This window comes from Anguilla anguilla, chromosome 15, assembly GCF_013347855.1.
Source record: "Anguilla anguilla isolate fAngAng1 chromosome 15, fAngAng1.pri, whole genome shotgun sequence".
Taxonomy (NCBI): domain Eukaryota; kingdom Metazoa; phylum Chordata; class Actinopteri; order Anguilliformes; family Anguillidae; genus Anguilla; species Anguilla anguilla.
Window position 1 is genome coordinate 20898484 of NC_049215.1, and position 19828 is coordinate 20918311.

The 19828-nt window shown below is 41.5% G+C and overlaps 1 protein-coding gene and 1 long non-coding RNA gene across 3 annotated transcripts in view; both read left to right on the forward strand.

The window, feature by feature from the left end:
* Positions 1-49: 49 nt before the first annotated feature.
* On the forward strand, positions 50-3279 carry LOC118214503. Its single transcript, XR_004762634.1, has 3 exons — positions 50-126; positions 1160-1274; positions 1578-3279. It is a non-coding gene; the product is annotated as an uncharacterized LOC118214503 (long non-coding RNA).
* Positions 3280-5343: 2064 nt separating this feature from the next.
* LOC118214273 (nck-associated protein 5-like) overlaps positions 5344-19828 on the forward strand; it is a 195553-nt gene continuing 181068 nt past the window's right edge. Inside the window, exon 1 of one of the 2 annotated variants that reach the window (XM_035394118.1) lies at positions 5344-5454. The gene's annotated coding sequence lies outside the window, so the exon portion shown is untranslated. Of the gene's footprint in view, positions 5455-16021; positions 16423-19828 lie in introns of those variants that run through there. The other variant, XM_035394117.1, reaches the window with a different exon arrangement.

The following is a 19828-nucleotide window of genomic DNA, read 5'->3' on the forward strand; positions in this document are numbered from 1 at the left end:
ATCACATGACAACAGATCTACACGTTATTTCCTGTAAATCCTTTCCGCTCCGACGTCTAGGGAAGACATATTTGTAAGGACGAACCAGTTCTGTCGGGTGAACAGATTTACAGACATTACAGACAAGTATGCATAAGGAGGCTATTAGGAAAATGAACACTCAGAAGTATAACAATAATCAGGGTAGTATGTGACTGATGAAATGTATTTTTGAAATAAAATATATTAATTTCACCACGTTGGTGCAATTTTGCCACATGTAATAGGGAACTTCAGACTTGATGTAATTCATACCATAATGTAGGCCTACTGTATTAATTTCTCTCTCGAATTTTTGCATTAAATTGTAGTTAGACCGATTTCCACGTAGGGCACGGAGTTAACTTCGACGGTTACTTGTTATGTGTTTGAAATGTATCATTGTTTATAATTATAACACAACAGAACAATATTAAACAATATATATTTAAGTTCCCATGCAGCCGTCTTGTATAAGCTGTTACTAGCTCAACACTAATTTCAGTTTTATTTAAAAAGAATCGTAACAAAGATAACAGAAATGGTTGCTATTAAGAGAAACAAAAGAAACCGGTGATTGCAAATTAAATGGCTGCTAATTACGTCATACTTGGTAAACCAGGCGGACAACGATTCACCGGCCTACATGTGTTGCAGGGCTGAGCAAATAATTATAGCAAAATAATTTAATTATCAGGGTTTTCTGTCAAAACTGAGAAAATATTTGTAGTTCTCCCGCACGAGGGCGGAATAGTTCCAAGTTTTAGCGGGGAAGAGGCGTTAACTGCCATAGACATACAACCCTTGTGGATTTCTTTATTTCTTTCAACCTCGTTTTTTCAGTCCTTTTGATTCATTGTAGGGGCATGCCAATCTCATTATCTACATTTATATTTTGAAATATACATTTCACAGAAGCCAAAGGCCAAACTTAAATAATAAACACTGTCACACTGGTATGTTGTCTTGTGCTCCCAAACAAAACAGTGAGTGTTATCTATTTAGTATATATTGCCCTCAGACTGTATACAAAGTGAACAGCCTTTTCAGAATATCAGTGCATGCAAGAATCGCATAATTTCCATGCTCTTCTGTTCCCTCACAAAGGACACAGCATGCATCTTTGCTCCTTTCTCTGCAGGTCTAGAGCCAGGGCTGTGCTGGATTGCAGAAGCCATGTGGTTACTCAGCTCACAGATTCAGGCCATTTGTATGCAGGCCAGCACTGCAAGCGCCAGTGGGTCAAGCTAACACAGGTCAGCTCATTGAAATCGATCATGGAAATCTACACAAAACCTGCGGTGAACAAGCCAGGCTGGTTCCAGCTCTGGAGCGGAAACAGGGCACAATGAGACAGCCTGGTTCCAGCTCTACAGTGGGAAAGCAGAGACAGAGTGGATCCCGTCCCACAAGGGAAAAACTGTATAATGGGCCAGTGTTGTTCCAGCTCTGCGGGGAAATGAGTATAATGAGGCAGCCCTGGTGTAAAGGGCCATTTAATACAGTCCAAATGGGATGATAGCAGCTAGGTATTCCAATTCTCTCTTCTCGTCCTCCAGAGAGGCGATGGCAGACGCCTTTCCGCGATGGAGCGCAGGATTAAAGAGCAGACGGACTCCCCCCCCCTTTTCTCCATTAATTCCCAGAGGCCTTTCACAGGGGACGAAACAGTGGATCCCATCAGATCAGAGGGGTCTGGGTATGTCTTTGAAGGGTCCATCAGAGGGACGTCTCTCTCAGGTGCGCCTGTCCCATCACAGACATCCCCTGTCCCATTGCTGGGGTGTGGCACCGCAAGGCCTCTTGGACGGGTTGAAAGGACCCAAGGAACAGGGGTCCCAAATCTCCAGACATCAAAGGGGGGTGGGGGGGTGAACCTGGGTGCTAGGAGTCAGGTGACCGGAGGGAATTGGACAGAAGGTACCCAGTTTCCCACGGGAGATGGGAGAGAGGTGACGACACGGGCGGGACCAGGCCCAGCAGCCTCCTTCATCCCACCAGTGAACTGTCGTCGCTGCATGATATCGCCCGAAACCCAATCGGAGGTCGGGACCCAGGTGTGCCAGCACAAAGAGCTCCACCTTCGGGCCCGGCATGAAAGAGGAGCTTAATCACTATGGCGACACCATGGCAGACACCCAGCTTCTCCTGTTCTGTGAGAGATCCCCTCTATATGAGAGAGAGGGTTACAGGACATCACTGAGAATTAATGATATGAAACAGCATGGATGGTTCATCTCATTGATAGTACATTATGGCCATCATCAGTAGTGTTAGCAATGCAAAGTTTTATAAAAAGGACACGTACAGAGAAGAGGCATGTATGTGTTGAATCCTCTTACACAGTACATTGTGTATTTTTCAAACACGTGGACAATCCTAGTTTTAAAATAATAGTTTGTGTATAATAACTCACGGTTCAGCTGTACACCTCTTGTGTGGTGCAGTGGTCATATGTGAATACAATAGGCCTGTGTTTCACTGTCCTTTCCAAAGCCAAGAATCAGCTTTCAGCCTGTGGGAGACATATTAGCACACCTTCAATCTGTATTTACTGTTTGTTCCCAAAGCGGTTTGATTATAATTATGTGCTAATGAAGCAGAAGCTGATTGTTGCTGTGGGCACACATAAAAGATAATTTGATATTTGAATATGCTAATGGCTCCCAGGATCAGACACTCCCCACTTTACTGCACATGCTACTGTATATAGCAGTTTATTTACATTGTATGTTTAATGATTGTCAGGGCAGAACATGAGTTTTTCAAATACAGCCACTGAAAATGAATATATACAAGATAATTGTATCTTGTGTAAAATGAAATGAATTAGAAATTAATTGGAGAGGGCAGTAAGACTCAACAAAACTGGCTCAAATTGTCCCTCCACAAAATTAAAAGCGGGAGAGGGTGTACCAGGAGATCGATCTATAATAATATAGCAGGGGTGCACAAACCTTTTCAGCGATGACCCAAATACTGTACATCAATCCCTGCTTTTCCCGACCCGAACTGATGTCATTTTCATTAATAGAAGTGAACTGATAATGAATTGCTAAACTGCTGACAATAGCCATGTTTTTAGTACCTACAGTAAAAGCTAAATGAAAGGACAAAGCTACTGAAAATAGCAGCCGGCTAATCACTGAAAGCATAATCAAATTAACTGAATTAAAGGCTTTATCAGTGGAGCATTGCATGTGTAAAGTGCTCAAAGCTGCCAGGAAGAGAACAATAGGATAAAACATTTCTTCTCATTAACCTTACGGTCATCGTCAGCGAGTCTCTGCTTTTACTATTCAGAATGTACACTGAATAGTGCTACCAATGCCCAGCTCTAAAACTTGATTGAGGTGGAAGAACTTGGAAGTGACATAGCATCAGCAAGTCCCTAGTGTGAGATGGCTGCAGCAAAGCATACAACTAGCAAGATAAATCTCTTTCTATAACTAGAAAATGAATCTCACCGTGGAGACAGACAGATATACAGTGAATTATGGACACAGGATCACAGCTGTATAATTTTGAGCTTTCTAGGCAACTAGGAATTGATGAGGAGGAGACCGGGTTATAAAACAAAATACATTTTGAAGGGGGCATGACTTCATCAGACCCAAGGAGATCCTAATTGTTCTGTATTGTAAATCCCTTAAAGAACATAGCCTGAAAATTGCCCTTTGATTTATTCAGGGATTATTTTAAACAGCTTATTTCTGGCATATTTGCAACATACATTACAATTTTAAATAAAAGAAAGGGTTCTGATAAAATTAGTAACATATAAATATCATTTAAGCTTCCTGAATGTCTTGTCTTAATAACTTGAGAAAAAAAAAACAGAAAGTTGGCAACAGTTGTCTTTACGGGGGAAGTGACAACATTTGTCTTTAATGAGGGAAGCCATATGGGGGCGGTTTGGCTGCCAAACATAAAACAAACTGCACTGATAACTGTACACTTATTTATTTTTCTGAGGGGATTACATTAGCCACGTGACATATATTACCGGTACATCAGTACAGATGCCCTTACCCCTGGGGCTTCTGATGTATGACCCATAAATGCTGCTGGGTTTCCTGTCCAGCACCATGTGCAGTGCAAACAGTCCAAAACAATGCTGATTGCCCTTCAAGATTTCAAAACCACACCAAGGCCACAGGTCTGACACCTTAATCACTGTTTACACATTTCTTCCTGAAAATATATGCTATAGTTTTCTGATGTTTACTGGGAAGTAATGAGGACTTACCACTGGAAAACGGCAGTTTTTCCCCAGTTATGCTATAATATGGTGCCTCTTTGTCTGCTCACACTTTGTCTAGAGAGTGCTCTTGTTCATTGCCTTAACATCCCGGACAGGTGTGACACAAATTCACAAACCTTTCTATCATCTTACTAAACAGATAATGGACAGACACTTACATGTATCTATGTAAAATTCAAATCGGTGGATCAGCATAGCGAATAGATTTACCAGGGCCAGGTTCAGGTCTCTGTATGTACCCCTAATCAAGGGACATGAACTATCCAAATAATACTCCGCTTTGGCAACACATGAATTAAAATGAGCTGGTTGTTACGTCACTCATATCTGTCAATCATTTGGTCAGCCAGCAACAGCATGCAGACAGTTCTTCCCAGTACCCACCCCCATGTTTTTTCTAAATTGGGTCACACTTGTCGGTGCTGATAGGTTACCCATGAGGCCTTGCTCCCACGAAAGCCACAATGCATCTTGGGCAAGGATAATCAGGGACACTTTCGGGGCCTGCTGTCACAGCAGCCGCCGTCCTTCTCATGTAAATGAAAGCCGAGAGGTCCCACATTCAAAGCCCCCCATTAAAAATTCATCCCCCTTCATCCCAGCTGCTAGAGACCGTGCTCTTAGCAACACAATTGCACATCATCCTTCCTTCCCCGCCCTCTACCGCCCCATCTATCCATCCATCCCTTCCATCCCTCCATCCATCCGTCCCACCTCCACCTCCGGACGGGGTATTCTGGGCACATTGGGGAGACCCCGGCGTGTTTCGGGGGCCTCCTCGGCCGGGGTTTCTTTTGTGCTGCGTATGAAAGAGGGTGAAAGACAAGGGGGTTGTGTTCGGGGACGGGGAGGGCTTGTCGGTTTTGCGGCACTTGCCTCCTGGGGAAGGGGGGCTGGGGGCGGGGGGCGGAGGGCAGGTTTGGCAGGGTGCCCGGCTGTGGCACCGCGTACGAACGTCGGAACACAGCGGCGCTTGTGTTGGGCCCCCTCGCTTTTGGGACGGTCGCCGAAGCGCATCAGCACCAGAGGAGCTCTGGGCTTCAGACTGCCGCTGAAACTGCCGCTGCCGCCGTCACTGGAGAACGCTCCTCTGCTTCCATCAGGATCCAGGAAGTGTGCAAAGAAACAAGCTTTACTCATCGGGCTGGCATGGCTTAGATTTGATGAATCAGGTAAGATATTCATTGAGTTGAATAGAAAGGGAGAGACAGAGGCAAGTGCAAGGCTGAGAGAATTGCAGTTGTTTTCATCAGAGGATACTCGGAAGTTAGCTGCATTCTGTTCAGTTCTATTACAGAAATCAACCCAAAGAATCCTTTACTACAAACTAGAAAACCATACCCCAGTGAAGAAAAGTCACACTTGCCATTGTTTAACTTTAAAATGAGGAACTTAATTTTGTAACTTGGGTTTTCTCATAACCCATAGGGGCTTTGATGCTGTTTAAATGTTGACAGCTTAGACACTGACTGAATCTGTTTTAATTACCATTCAAAGGGATTTTCTGATGGCACCTTTCATTCAACTCTAAGCAGTAAAAAGAAAGAGAAGGGGATTATTTTCTTTTGAGACAAGGCATGGTATTTGGTAAGCAAGATATAGCATTGATAAAATGTAAAAACTGCTCTGAAGCAGTCACAATTTAGGCTTATGCCTGTCGAAGGAAAGGATGAGTATTCATTAAAAAAGAGGAGAACATAAATAATTTAAAATGCTGCAGTTTCTAAGTCAGAGGATTAGATGATGTGGTCACCCCTGATGAGTTCAGATGAGATGGGGGCCAATTCCTGCTCTCTTTCGCTAAAACTGAATAAAAGCCGCTGATAACGACACTGTGATTTCTCTCCCGTGTTGCATTGGGTCACCAGGCATCCAGGCATCACCATTTCCCTTGAAAACAATAAATGTATAAACTGGCTTAAAATGTGCCCCTCCACAAGCCGGGACATTTTTTCTGCATGTATTAGCTGATTGCCAATACATGCAGAACTGAATGATTTTAAGATTAAGGGGATCTTGTGGGATTATTTGGGATGAGATGGGGTGAGGGAAATGGGGGAAGGGGGGGGGGGGGGCAGGCAGTAAGGGTTTTAGGGTGGGATTATAAATAGGCCAAACTGGCTATGCAAGTTTGGAATTGAAGCATCAATTCACAGATTAGAGGCGACTCAGGGGGATACATTACTTTATATACTGCAATAAGATCTCAATTGCTCCTGAAATAAGTCATCTTTCCAGTGAGGAGAGCTCTCGAGTGACTGTGCATTTTGCCGCCAGGGAAATGGATAGGCAACTCTGGCCCCCCAGGGACTGTGATAGCTCTGACTGCATTGCACACAAGATCTGAATCATTTAATTGAAGTAATTATTTGGAAAGTTAGTCACACCGCCATTCCTTCTGAACTGAAATTAGTTGCTTCTTTAAAGATAAAAACAATATCATTATGAATTTGGGGAGGGGGGAGAGGGGATCGTTTCCTTTTTTCCATTCCTTTTAAGGTCATGACCTGGATACTGGGGGCAAAAATGTGAGCATGCGAGTCACGTACAGTTTTTATTAAAATGTAGTTCTAATAATGTTTAAAGTAATGTGCAGAATCATATTTTCAACTGACCTGAATTTAAAAAATAAGTATGAACACCAATTAGGCGGTAATTTTGTGCTATTAAAGGCCCAATAACAGTAGCAATGTTCTTCTGTCCTTGATGCAGTCACTTTGCTTTATCTCTAAGCAGGGGTAGAGGAAACAGGAGATTTAGGGCCGTCAGAACAAAGACACGATCGGGAATACCGCATTTAGTTTAGATCCATGTTTTTGTTGCACGTGCCTCTTAGAGTCCCAGTTGGTATACGTGAAGAGTTCTGCGGAGCTTGAATTTGTTTAGGCTCCTAATGTTAAGCGGAACATTTCTCAATCCTCACCGGGACCGTAAACGACACTCGTAATTATGGTGCATTCCTACGTGTCGCTGCACGATGGGCGATGGTCAGAACCATTTCCTGTTCCCGAGAGTAAATGAGGCACAGTGTTTAGAAACGCAGGAAGGGTCTATTATCAGTCTGGAAGAGATAGCGCCCGTCTCACTTGTATTATCTTCTCTGTCACAGAAAAATGGCGGGAGGGAACGATATGTTGTTATGCCAAGGAAAAAAAAAACATTGTTATTTTTTATGGGTTATGTGGAAGTACAATACAAATAATCCCTATCTTCTGAAACTAATTTATTTCAGCCTTGGGTGTATTAGATATGCCGCTACATAGATTATTTATTTATTTTGAAGGGGGCAGAGAGCAACTTTCAGCTGCACAAGATAATTATAACAATAATTATACAATAAAAAGTAGAAATGCAGGACACAGTACGTATTTTGCTTTTGTATTAAATTTCACCCTATGCCTGACTTTTGGGATTCCTCCCTTAAAATGTAATGTATAGATTATTGGTCTCTTTACTGACACACATAATTTCACAATAAGGTTATGTTATGTACTAAGTCATGATAAAGTTGTCTTTGTCAGAATGTTAGATCATGTGTCTCTCATGGTGCCATCCATGTGCTCTGTTCATTTAGACATCCATCCTTACACAAAGAGTACTCCACACTCTGCTCGTGTGCTACTGATTGAATCTTCAGTTGTGCATTCAGAGCTTTAACACTTCAACTGGTTTTCCAAATGTATGTATTCCTGTGATCTGTGTGGCATTGTCTGTGCTGTTGGCGTGATACTTTAAAGGCGTTTTTAAGAATTTGTTGACCACCAAGGCAATCCCATTCTTCAATAACTATGCACTTACTTTGCCTAAATGCCTTACTCATATTGAGGTCAAATTTACATTTAGTAATTTAGCAGGCACACAGTAATTATGCTTACTAAACTTATGCATAAGAAAATACTAAAAAAGTTATATGAAGAGCAGAGACAGCCTAATGATATCATAAGTCATAAGTAGTCATTACATGAGCCTACAACTTAAGTAGGTGCATGAGGATGTTAGTGACATCCTGCTTTAAGCAACTAATGAATATGGGGGAATAGTGCTAAAGTACTGGTAGTGGGCCAATCAAGCCTGAAGTGTAAACACAGCTGTAGAGTGTGATTTCCTTCCATTGTTGTTAAGCCTATGGCATGCAAATCATTTTTACACATTGTAGCAAATGTTGAGGGTGATTGACTCTATGGCTCGGTCTCATGTAGCATATTGTGGATAAACAGCTGAATAGACTGATGTGCCACAGAGCAGAATGCTTCTGTTTCTCAAGAAGAACTTCTCATGTAGACATGTCAATATTAGGCACCAGGCCATCATTTTAGACTAGAGGTAGGGAACCACAGTTTTAAACAGGCCTTGGGATTACAGTGGAATGTTATCATCTATCTATAAACATAGCAAAGACAGGGGCATGAAAAGCAGTCCAGGGAGACTCTTTGGTGAGCCTTAAAATAATTTGAAAGGGAAGCTTTCAATCTGTGGTGGGCAATGCACAGTGACTTGGCTGTCTTAGCTGTTGTGGTGAGCTCATTGTTCCACTGGGGGGCCTGAGTAGAGAAGAGACCTCACCAAGAAGTGGGACCCATTTATGGAAGCTTGGAGTTAACAGCAGTTTTCAGTTCCGCAAAAAAATATTTCCCCCCTTCGTGGTTCACTGTATTAATGCATATTTGTCACACTGAATGGTTTCAATCAGTTGAATCTAATTATCAATTAAATTTTATTAATAGGTTGATTGAATAACTGAGGGGGGTTATCAAATGGGTGTTTGATAACCCTTTTCATTAAATAAATAAAATAAAAACAATTTATAATTATAAGATAATTAAATAATTGTTTTAATGTGTTTGTGTTTACTCGTGTTCCCTTTGTATAACATTACGTTTTGTCTAAAAATCTGAAACCACTCAGTGTGCCAAATATGTAATAATAGAGGGAATCAGGAAGTGGGAAAATACTTTTCCACAGCATCGTACAGTATATTCACCTAGGCTATACATTGCTTGCCTGCTGCATATGTGTAGAATGCTGAACATGTTCACTTGCATTGCAGAAATCTTCCCAGTTTAGGATCCTTGATTCCAAACTAGGACACTGCCCCACAAAGGAAGAGGTCAAGAATGAGAATTGAAATGTTCCTCAAAATCTCACCATTATTCATTCTCAAGCATGATGTAATTTTGACATTGACTCATGATCTATGTGAGTTTTGATATTGTCTGTACATGGAATGCTGGAGTTCATTTCATTTCTCGTTCTAATTCACTGGGATTCCCTGAAGGCAACTCCCTGCCTGACCCTAGCCCTTGCATGACCCTGTTTTCACACATCATATGTTTTATTTAGTGAACAAGATGAAACACTAGTGACTAAATTTCCCTTAATATGACTTCCAAGAACAAAGTGCCAGAAAATACATCACATTTAAAATGGTCAGAAATTCTCACAATGAGTTAAATGCAATAGTTGCAAGGGATTATAAGCAACAATAAAATCAAAGTGTGCTTGCCTTGTTAAGCCAATTTCTTGTTGATTTTGACATACTTTTTTTCTCTAGCAGACCCCTCATGGGGAGGGCTCACGACCCCCAGGTCAGAAGCTGCTGCCCCCAATGACTCTGAAAAGCAATCATGAGCTCTCTGCTGTACACCATTAAAACATGGGGTGCCAAGGAGCTTTCCACAAGTGTGCGGTGAAAAAATGGCGCAGTTACGTCAGGATTACCTGTTTTATCACTCCCGTTGTGGCCATCAGCTGGCAGTCGTAGCCCTGAGGCTACATTCTGATAGGTCACAAACGTACTGCACGTGGAAGACTCTGTGGTGTTCTCTCCATTAAGTGTGGTTTCGGGGCAAATAATGGGAGACTGAAGTCATACATAGACTGTGAGAGGATCTCTGTGTTGACGTATTAGGTTGTGTGAAAGCATATAGCTGGTTATGGTATGAAGTAGTTTTTGATAAATGCATACTTGAGGGCAGATGGTTCCTTGCTATGTTAAATGAACGGTATGAATTTAAATGTCTGATGACAGCTAGATTTAATGGCAAGCATTCCAGAATGAAAAACTATGTCTAAAAACCAATTTTTTATAGAGTGCCACAAGGTTTCTTCAGAAAAAAATCAGTAATACACTTTATGATTATCTTTTAACATGTATATATATATATATATATATATAGTAAAATAAGTTTTAGAAAACGGATGTTTCTTGACAAGCAAGATACCTTTTACGCACAACCATCTCAGTAAAAAATTAACTAAGGAATTGTTCACAGTAAAAAAAAAAAAAATCACTGACATGCCAAATCCAGCACAATACACGATACCATATTTGCTGTTGTTTCAAACACAGTGGGACAGGCTATATAAGATGCAACATCTACATCAACATCTGAAATTTATTTTATTATAATGTAAACAAATGTTAATAAAGCAAACAGAAAATATATTGAATTGAATCTGATGTTATCCTTTCCAGTAGTACTGCAAGATTCAGATGACTGACCAGTTGCAGGATTGAATGACCTTCAGTATAGGCTAATACAAACCAACAACTCAACCGGGAGATTAATTACTCTTAATGAATTACTCTTAGATTGATTAGTCAGTGTTTAGAAAACAGGTCGTACACAGCAGCCAAAGCCAATAAATTAAAATACATTTTTTCAAATTGCATTGTGCAATTTGTGCAAGTAAATAAATAAATAAAAAACCCACAATTCTTAGGTTTATTTTCTTTATTTTGTTTGATTTGTTAAATATGAAATACCATAGGCATGATTTCATTGGTTGATTTATAGATTGCTGCAGAAAACTTATTCCATTATTGCAAATATTGCCATGCCATATTTGTATTGAAATATTAGTACAATGTATAGCATGTCCAGTTGATTTGCCACAGGGTCATATCAGCTTTTTCATGACCGTCTGCCTTGAAAAATGGCAAGAACTGGACTCAATCACACGCTAAGATCTCTTACCCCAGTTAAAAAGAATTTGAGGATCTGCTGGGTGGCTCAAGCTTTTAAGGTTCTGTTCTAATGCATGGATGGGCTCCGCATGCTGGTTTTCAAAGCCAGAGTGTGCCAGTGCCAATGGTGGCTGGCAGCCTCACAGGGTGATACAGAACGGAATGGTTGGCTGGGATAACAGCATCTCATTACTCACTAGTGACCCCCATTGGTTGAACCTAAAAGCTTTCATTTGGGAAAAGCTAAAAAAATATATACACTGAGTAAACACAAAAACATTTAACTTCTTATTTGATTTATTTAATGAAAAATGTATCAAATTTAAGAAATGTGTTTTGTGTTTACTCAGCTTCCCTGTGTCTAATATTACATTTTGAATTACAAACTGAAGTGCAAATTTTAGGTTTATTCAATGAAACTCTCTTTTCAGTGCTATGCTCTCACAGGAGGTTGTAGTAATGTATACACTTGGTGACTTCTATGTCACTAAGTAAGTTTGTATGTGATGTGTCTCCATCACTTCATGACTCTTAATGGAATTTCTTGCAACAGTAATATATGTTCTACCACTGTTCTGCAAATGTTTTCATCATAACAGAATCTCAAAACAAACTCTTCCCCAGCATTCTTGAAGCATTTTATGTTGCCTGGGTTGCAGTAGTTCTGAAATGCAGGGCATTGTGTACTTTTCTCTGGATTTCTCTGAAGTTTATGTTCCACAAGAGACACAGAGGTTTAGTGTTTGCTCCTGGCCCAGAGACAAAGCTGGATTCCATCTGTGCCATCCAAACATGACCGTGGTACAGGTCGGAAAGGTCTCAGCTCTGGGGTCGCGACCCTATTTGGGACCCCTGCTCAAAGCCCCATAGAAAATTGCCCCAAGGCAGCATCATCATCATTGCAACAATATCATATTTTTCCAAAGCAATTAACATTTTGCTAGATAATTCACTCTGCTTGTCAGAAATAGTCAGTGAAATATTCTTGATTTGAGGCTTTTATGTTCCTCTGCTTTTTGCAAATGTCAGGAACATCTTTGAATGTGCTACGGTTTTAATGGCAAATGGTTTGCTAATTAAGGTCTGTCTCATATCAGTTGTGAGCTCTCTCAGTCTCAGGACCACTGCAAAGGAATGAAACTTTCGAGGCCTGTGTTTCTTTTTGGGTAAAAAACGAAATAATACACTTCCCATGAAGAGAAATAGGCTAAGACACCCCAAATTTAAACTCCCATAGTACTTAAGGTAATGTCTATGTTCCTAATACAAAACTATCTCCAGTTCACTTTAATTCAGTTGCCATTTAAAGCATGTGTTATGATTTTTTCCTATTCAGGTAGCTGGCTTGACCTTTACTTAAAAGCCCCTTTCTTTCCCTTTAAATGCATAGCAGAATGGCTGCAAAATATTAGCACAGAGGTCAGGGAAGCAACATTCCAACTGTAATGACTTAAGAATGTCACAAAAAGTCCTCGTTTTAAAGGGAACCTATGGCGGTTATTTGAAACACGCTCCATACTTTACCTTTCAATTATCATAGATCACATATATGTAGATTTTCAAAATAATTATGCTTCTGTCACTAAATGCTTGCTATAGCTAGCAAAACACTTCCCCTGGGTTTCATTCTCTCATAAAACCACCCTGTGGATGTGTGAAGCTGCTGACGAAATGCTCTCCAGTGCTGCTCCATAAACGAGCATGAGAGTTTGGCCCTCTGGCTTTCTGGAAGAGCAAGACATAATTAACTTTATGTTCACAGTCTCCTCTCAAATACAGCCCTTTCAAGCCTGTTCCCCTTGTCACTGTTTGTTTTCGCGTATTCAGCGGAAAGTGGAGCGGACGTGGAGGGCACCACGTAAACATCATGATTCATTAGTCTGAATCCGCACTGGCCTGGCGAACAGGGGTGCTTTCGGATCCATCAGAGTCCTCGCATTGTTTGAAGTTGGGGGGCACCGATTTCCAAAGAATTGTAGACAATCTGGCGTGTAGAAGGCTATGTTTCCTCTTCTTGTCCCAGTTTGAAATGCCATTTCCCTCCCCTCCCCAGTTCTCATTTCCTCCATCTTCCCCAGGGCATCGACCCCTGGCTTTAAACAGTTTGAGCTCTTGTCTCAAGGGGAGGGTTTGTGGAGCGGCGGGCCAAACCATATATTAGGTGGATTATTGCCTTGTCACAGGGCTTCAGGCAGAACAGGAGTTAAATGATGAACAAAATTCCTAAAAAAGTTGGATCCAATTGATTTTAGGGGCGTCTTCCAGAGGACTAATCTGTTGTTGTCTGTCCATGAGACTGAATTGATTATTCTGTCAGTTATGTCTTTCTTTAAAACACCAAATATTATGTAAAATAGCATTCTGTAATGTTTGTATCTTTACATTTACGGAGGAAATATAAATAATACTAGTTGTATTGCATAGAGTGATTGCTGCTGAGGTACTTTGTGTTTTTGATAACAAAACAAATCACTTGCAATATCATTCAATAAATAGACTGTCTTTGATTAAATTGTAAATTTGTGTCATTTGTGACCATAAAATGCCATTCAGTCCTTTAATGATTGAAAAGCATTTTGTTTTAATATGTAAACAAATTTATTCAGTTTAATCCAGTATATTTTTATTTTAGCCACTTTAAACACAAGCCACATCATAGAGATGATAATCCCCCTGTTGCTTTGATAACATTCATCATATCAGCAGATGTAATCTCAAGGCAATTTTTGTATGTATGCCAAAAGTCATATACAGTCCCTAAATTTGTCATAAATACAGTATGACTGTCCTTTCTCTTTCCTCCTCCTCAATAAAACAAAATGTTGATTTGCAAGCTTAATAGTGAGTCTAATGTCGGAGTTTGCAGGATGCAGGATGCATCAAGTTATCTCAGTGCAGTTGACCCACAGGAGCAGCCTCATGGAGAACAACCCAGACATCCATCTTAATTAAGGGGCGTACAAATATCCTGTGGAGGTTGCCCCTGTGAAAAAAAGGTTTTCTGGTTGTGCAGGGTCGGCAGTCTTTCCTGCATGTTTTGGCTTGTGTGTGACCACATTGCTGGAAACTTGCAATTTGGAAAGAAAAACATTTTTCTTTTTCTTTCCCACTGCACACAACACATAATCAATGGTATTACTTTGGCTCACACTGTGCCATTCAAAGGAATGAATTTCTAAAATGAATCCAAAAGTGCAAAGACATTTATTGGCTGTGAAATGCATTTTGGTGATTCATTGTATCTCAGTTTGTGGAGACAGCCAAATGCATCAAGAACAAAGCCATAGGGTGGGAGTGCTTATAAGAGGAATTTGAAATGGAACCAGATTCACTTTGCTTTCCATTTTAATATAACATCCTGAAATGTGTCACTGCAAAATAAAATGTTGTTGAGCCCATTAAAAATGTCAAATAATTTCTGAACACATTAAAAGAAAGGCAACACATGTGACTCACAGTACAACAGAACAACATCTCTGTAAAGTGCAGCTTTTTGAGTTTAATGTGAAAAAATTGAACGACTACATTTCTCTTGGAATTCTGCTTTATTTTTTCTTTTTAAATTTCAGAATAAATACTCAGCAACTGAACTCCAGAGGTAGAGACAGACTAATACATCTTCATGGGATTGACTTACAAATGCATGGAATGTCCAAACTATCCCATATCCCATCGTTTTGCCCAAAGCAGTTTCCAACAGGTGTCCTTTTATCTTGTTTGAAACGGCATTTAAGCTGAAAATGGCCACTGCTTTTACATTGGTCAGCAAGCATCTGCTGAGGTCTCATGCTGACTAATCAGCAAACTAATCCGCCCTCACATTAAAGATACAGCTTGATAGACTTCCACATCAGCACTTACTGTTATGCAAAAATGGATGAGATAAACTAAGGATTATGATTGAAAAACGAATCCTGTTATTTGGGGGTGCAGACAGTACCTTACTCAGGGGCTCAAAGACGTCCCACTTGGGAGTTCTGCACCCATTTGAGTCTGACCCCCAGAGAGCAGTGCTCTACCAAATAGTAGGCTATTTGGAGTGCTTGACTCCAGAAGTATGGGCATTTCATGTACTTGTCTGCATGTGCTTCAGTCATTTGACCCAGTAACATACTAAGGGATACCTCTGCATTAGCTGTTAATTTTTTGTGCAAAGGGTGTAGGCCTAAATAAATATTCTCTTTCAGTTTACCTAAGGAATGTAGGCTAATTGGTGTAAGCAATTTAGTTTGAAGTGCCCGTGAACGGGTTCATGGTAAACAGGCAATATTTTCTTCCTCACCGCATTCCAAAACAATACCTCAACTAAAAAGAGGTGACTTTTCTAACTTGTTTCTCTCACCAATGCATCTTTATTGGCCTTTGTTGCTGTGAGGTTTGGGGGTAGGGAGCACGAACGCGTTCCTCGGTTTAGGAATGCGATGCTGAAAAGAACGACTCAGTGGAAGCCCCCAGAAAAGCTGGCTAATGGTATTCAGTCACTTTACTGAGGAAGTTGGCTGGCAACGAGACTGCGAGTCACATGTCTCCCTTTAAAAAATGTTTTCATTCTGCAGAGCCGCTGGGGCAGAGCCGAGTCGAGACACTTGAGGAATGTTTAGTGCTGCAGTGGGGCGGCACACAGCAAGACGACCCCCGCGCACTCACGCACACACACACATAATCCGCCTCAACTTTAAGTTAATTAAAAACGACATGGATTGTCGTTAGAGCAGATGACACTATTTAAAATTCACTTGGAGAAGAAGCGGTGACGTGTAGGGGAGTGTTATATGAGCATGCAACCGAGCAAGCTGTGTGTGTGCGAGAGCGAGGCGGGGGTAATGCCGGAAGGCGGTCTCGGGACTCTGACAGCTAGTTAATAAACACCCGGCCGTCAACAGCTGCTCATGATGTAATGTGGAACTTCTTCCCCCTCCTTCTCCTCCACCCATTCTCCCCCGTATTTACAAGTAGCAGGGTGTTGCAGAGGACCAGTCTGGCAGCTCGGAGTGAGAAAAAGCCGAGTGGCTTTACAGCTCGGTGGGAATTTACGACGGCATGTTTTCAGCTGCCTTCAAAGGAAACAGAGTTACACTATCTCTCAGCAAGAAATACAAATCACATACTTCGAACGTCTTCGCATCAGCAGACCTGTTGCAGGGTTCTCTTCCGAGGACTTGGCAACCAGAAAGTAGGTTTTTGGCAACTTGATTATAGCTCTAACGAGACAAATGATAGAACGTATGCATTTAGCTAGTTGTTTTCTCTCAGAAATGCATGCAGTGACTTGTGTGGACTGAAGGTATCTCACCGGTTTCGAAATAGCAACGGCGTTTTGGGTAAATGATCAGTTGTCGCTCATAACTCGTGCAATTATTTCTTGTCATTATCTCAAATGTGTAGTTTAGCGCACGCGAACGTTAGAAATGCGTGGAACGTTTCTGATTACATGTAAAGCACATGCGAATAATGCCAAGCATTTGGACAGAAGTTGCTAAACTGTCGGCCCTGCGTGACAGTGCCCTAGATATGTACAGTGTGCTGAAAATTACGTTTCCATAACTAGCTGCCATGATGTGCTCATGTGAAATGCAATCTGCTGACTTAAGTGTGCCGTGGTATGTAGGTCTTCAGCGCAGGAAACCCATTTGATCCGGGCCAGGATGCAGCATGGGTTCTTTGGGGCGGGACGGTTGCAGGAATTTTTTTAAAACCCACTTATGATTCCCATTAGAGCTAGCCTACATGACGTTATGGCAAATGGTGACAAACTGTTGTTGAACTATCGCCCGACAAAAAATAATGGGTGCACAAACAAACAAACATTAAACATCCTGGTCAGGGCTGGAGGCTATCCCATCATTAATTGGGCGAGAGACAGAAATACACGCTGGATAGGTTGCCAGTCTATTGCAGAAATATTAAACAAACAAACAAACAAATAAACAAACAAACTATTGAGAGTTGTAAAATTCTGAGTACAGGCAGGTATACCACAGAAAGTGAGAGACCTGCTAAAAGTCACCCATGCATGGCAAGACAGGGCTGGTTTCACAGACACAGACTAAGTTTAGTGCTAGATTAAAGTGAGTTTTGTATGGATAATCTCTATTAAAAAATGAATTTAGGTTACGACTATGGTTAATCCATGTCTGTGAAACTGGCCCATACAAAATGAGAGCTATTCATAATTATCACAAATGTAACATTGTGAGTGGAGATTTTACATCGCATTGGGGCGGTTCAATTTAAAAATTATAACCCAGGGGAAGCACTTCCTTTGGTGTTGCCTGTACCAATTCACCAGAGCAAGTGTATCCAAAAGTATTGGGAGATAATTTTACTGAGTGCTTGGGGGGCTTACTAGGCCCTTAAAAATCAAACCAGAAACTTTGCTGACTACCATGTGCAGGGTGTCACTCAGTGCCCAGCAGAGGCCAAAGTTTACAGGGCATCTATTTTTGAGTGGCATACCCAGTCATTTTAACTTCACCATGCAAATGTTATCTTTCTCCAGGTAAATGATACTCTGTGAATGAGTGTGTGTGTGTTTAAAATTTTGGAATACTGTGGTGTTTTGATAGATGGCATGTATACCTTTCTCGTCTTTTGTGCACTATGCTCTTTGATCAGTGTTGATGGCTACCCTGCTGTGGTGAACCTGCCATGGGATTGGATGCACACAGAGAAAATTGTGCGGTTGTGTAGAAAAAGTTGAAATTTTTCACCATGCGCTGGAGTGGCCTTTTGACACGCCCCCTTGTGATGCTCTTTGCTGTATGCCGCCAGATTGCCTTTGCTGAGGTCCATTATTTCTGCTACTGTTCCCTGCATGTGAACGTCTCTTGTCTGTGAGTGCCCTAAGCTTTATTAACACTACTTCCCCAACTGTCTCCTCTGCTAGCGGCCTTCACTGATATGTCAACACCTGACTCTGCAGACCATTTGAGAGTGTAGACGAGGGGGCGAGGGGGAAGTCTGGGCCAAAGCTTAAGGGCTATGGACTTGGTGGGTCCTTGCTACTCCAATTGAACACTTGCTTGTTGAACAACCTTTTAGAAAATGTGGATCAAATCTTTACACAAGAAAATCTCCTGGAGAGAAGTCATTAAGTCATTTTGGACTACAAAGACTTTTCAGTAACAGTAACTTACAGTTGGTCTCCAATTGCCTAAATAAGCCCTCTGCTCATAAAAAACATGATTATTGATGCCCCCATGTGCTGAGAATATTGTTCGGTACTGTCAACATGAACAAAGAGAGACCTAAGATTCTATTCTTAGAAAATTCAGTGCCAGAAAATTGGTATGACACTTACTACACTGTATATATCTGCACCGTTTTATAAGGGCTTTGCAAAGAATGATGGATTCTCTTTTCAAAACAAAACACAAGTTCTCCATAATAATGTATTCTCCAGTAAGTGTTATTTTTGCTCTTTAGACATGCCCAGATAACAGCTTGCTGTCCCTGCCAGAAGTATTTAATCGGAGTCTCTGCTTTGGCAAGCTTGCAGGTCTTTGTTCCATTCTGTCATTGCAGGTCTTTATTCACTGCTACAGACTGAATGTGTTTAATTCCAAACCTGCTCCATTAAGTGAAGGTAACATCTGCTTTTTTTACAGTTGCCATTGCGATTGTTGTTTTATGTTGCGTGTGCAAAGGGTGAAGCAAGAAATTCCAAGTCATTAGCAAACCGCCCTAGTCAGGCTTCGACAGAAGTCACACCAGCAGTCATTGTTCAGTGAGAAAGTACAGAGGGTCAAGGATTTATAAGAAATGGTCACCCTAACAGTCGAGATAAGGCAACATTAGATCGTAGCACTTATCTGCAAGTCCATCTCATTGAAGCCCGTTACAGTCGCACACTATCAATACATACTGCACATTCATCAGCAGTATCATACAGCAGGACCTTTCAGCAGTGTCCTGGAAGCCTGTTCACACTCTGACATAATTAACAGGGGGTGGGGGGAGTGGGGGTTTGTCTGCCAATTGAATGTTTAGCAGTTGCTTGAGCCCAGGTTCCGTGCAACACCATACGTGCAGCTTTGCATCTGGGTACTGCAAACATACTAAACATGCATGCACTTTGTTAATCAGTGCTTGTTTATACTGCACACATATGGACTTTAATTTTGCTTTGTTAATATAGTGTAAGAAGTATCTGGCCCTGATGTCATTGCCCCCTCCCCCACTCCTAGGAAAAGTGGTCAAGCCCTTTGGTAAGCATTGCAGAATTTATAATATGTGATTTATAGATATTCTGCCATATTAATTAGCACAGCGCTCCCTCCCTGCCCCCTCCCCTGCCTTTAATTTCCTCTCGCTGCAGCCCCGGCGTCTCTGCGTTTTCCTGTTTGGCTCCTCCCCCTCGTTCGTCGCTCGGCTCTCCCTCCCTCCGCCGTTCAGAAAGAATGGCGCCTGTTTGTTTTTCCAGGTCCCGGCTCGGCCCCGCCAGTGTGTGCACACAGTGCGTTGTGCACCCCAACAGAGGCTTGTCACTTGCTCGCCTTTCATTGGTCGCCGTGTCGTCCAGAGCGCACCCTTTGTCTAACCCGCGATCGAGTGAAAGGCGACTTTGCGAGACCCAGTAG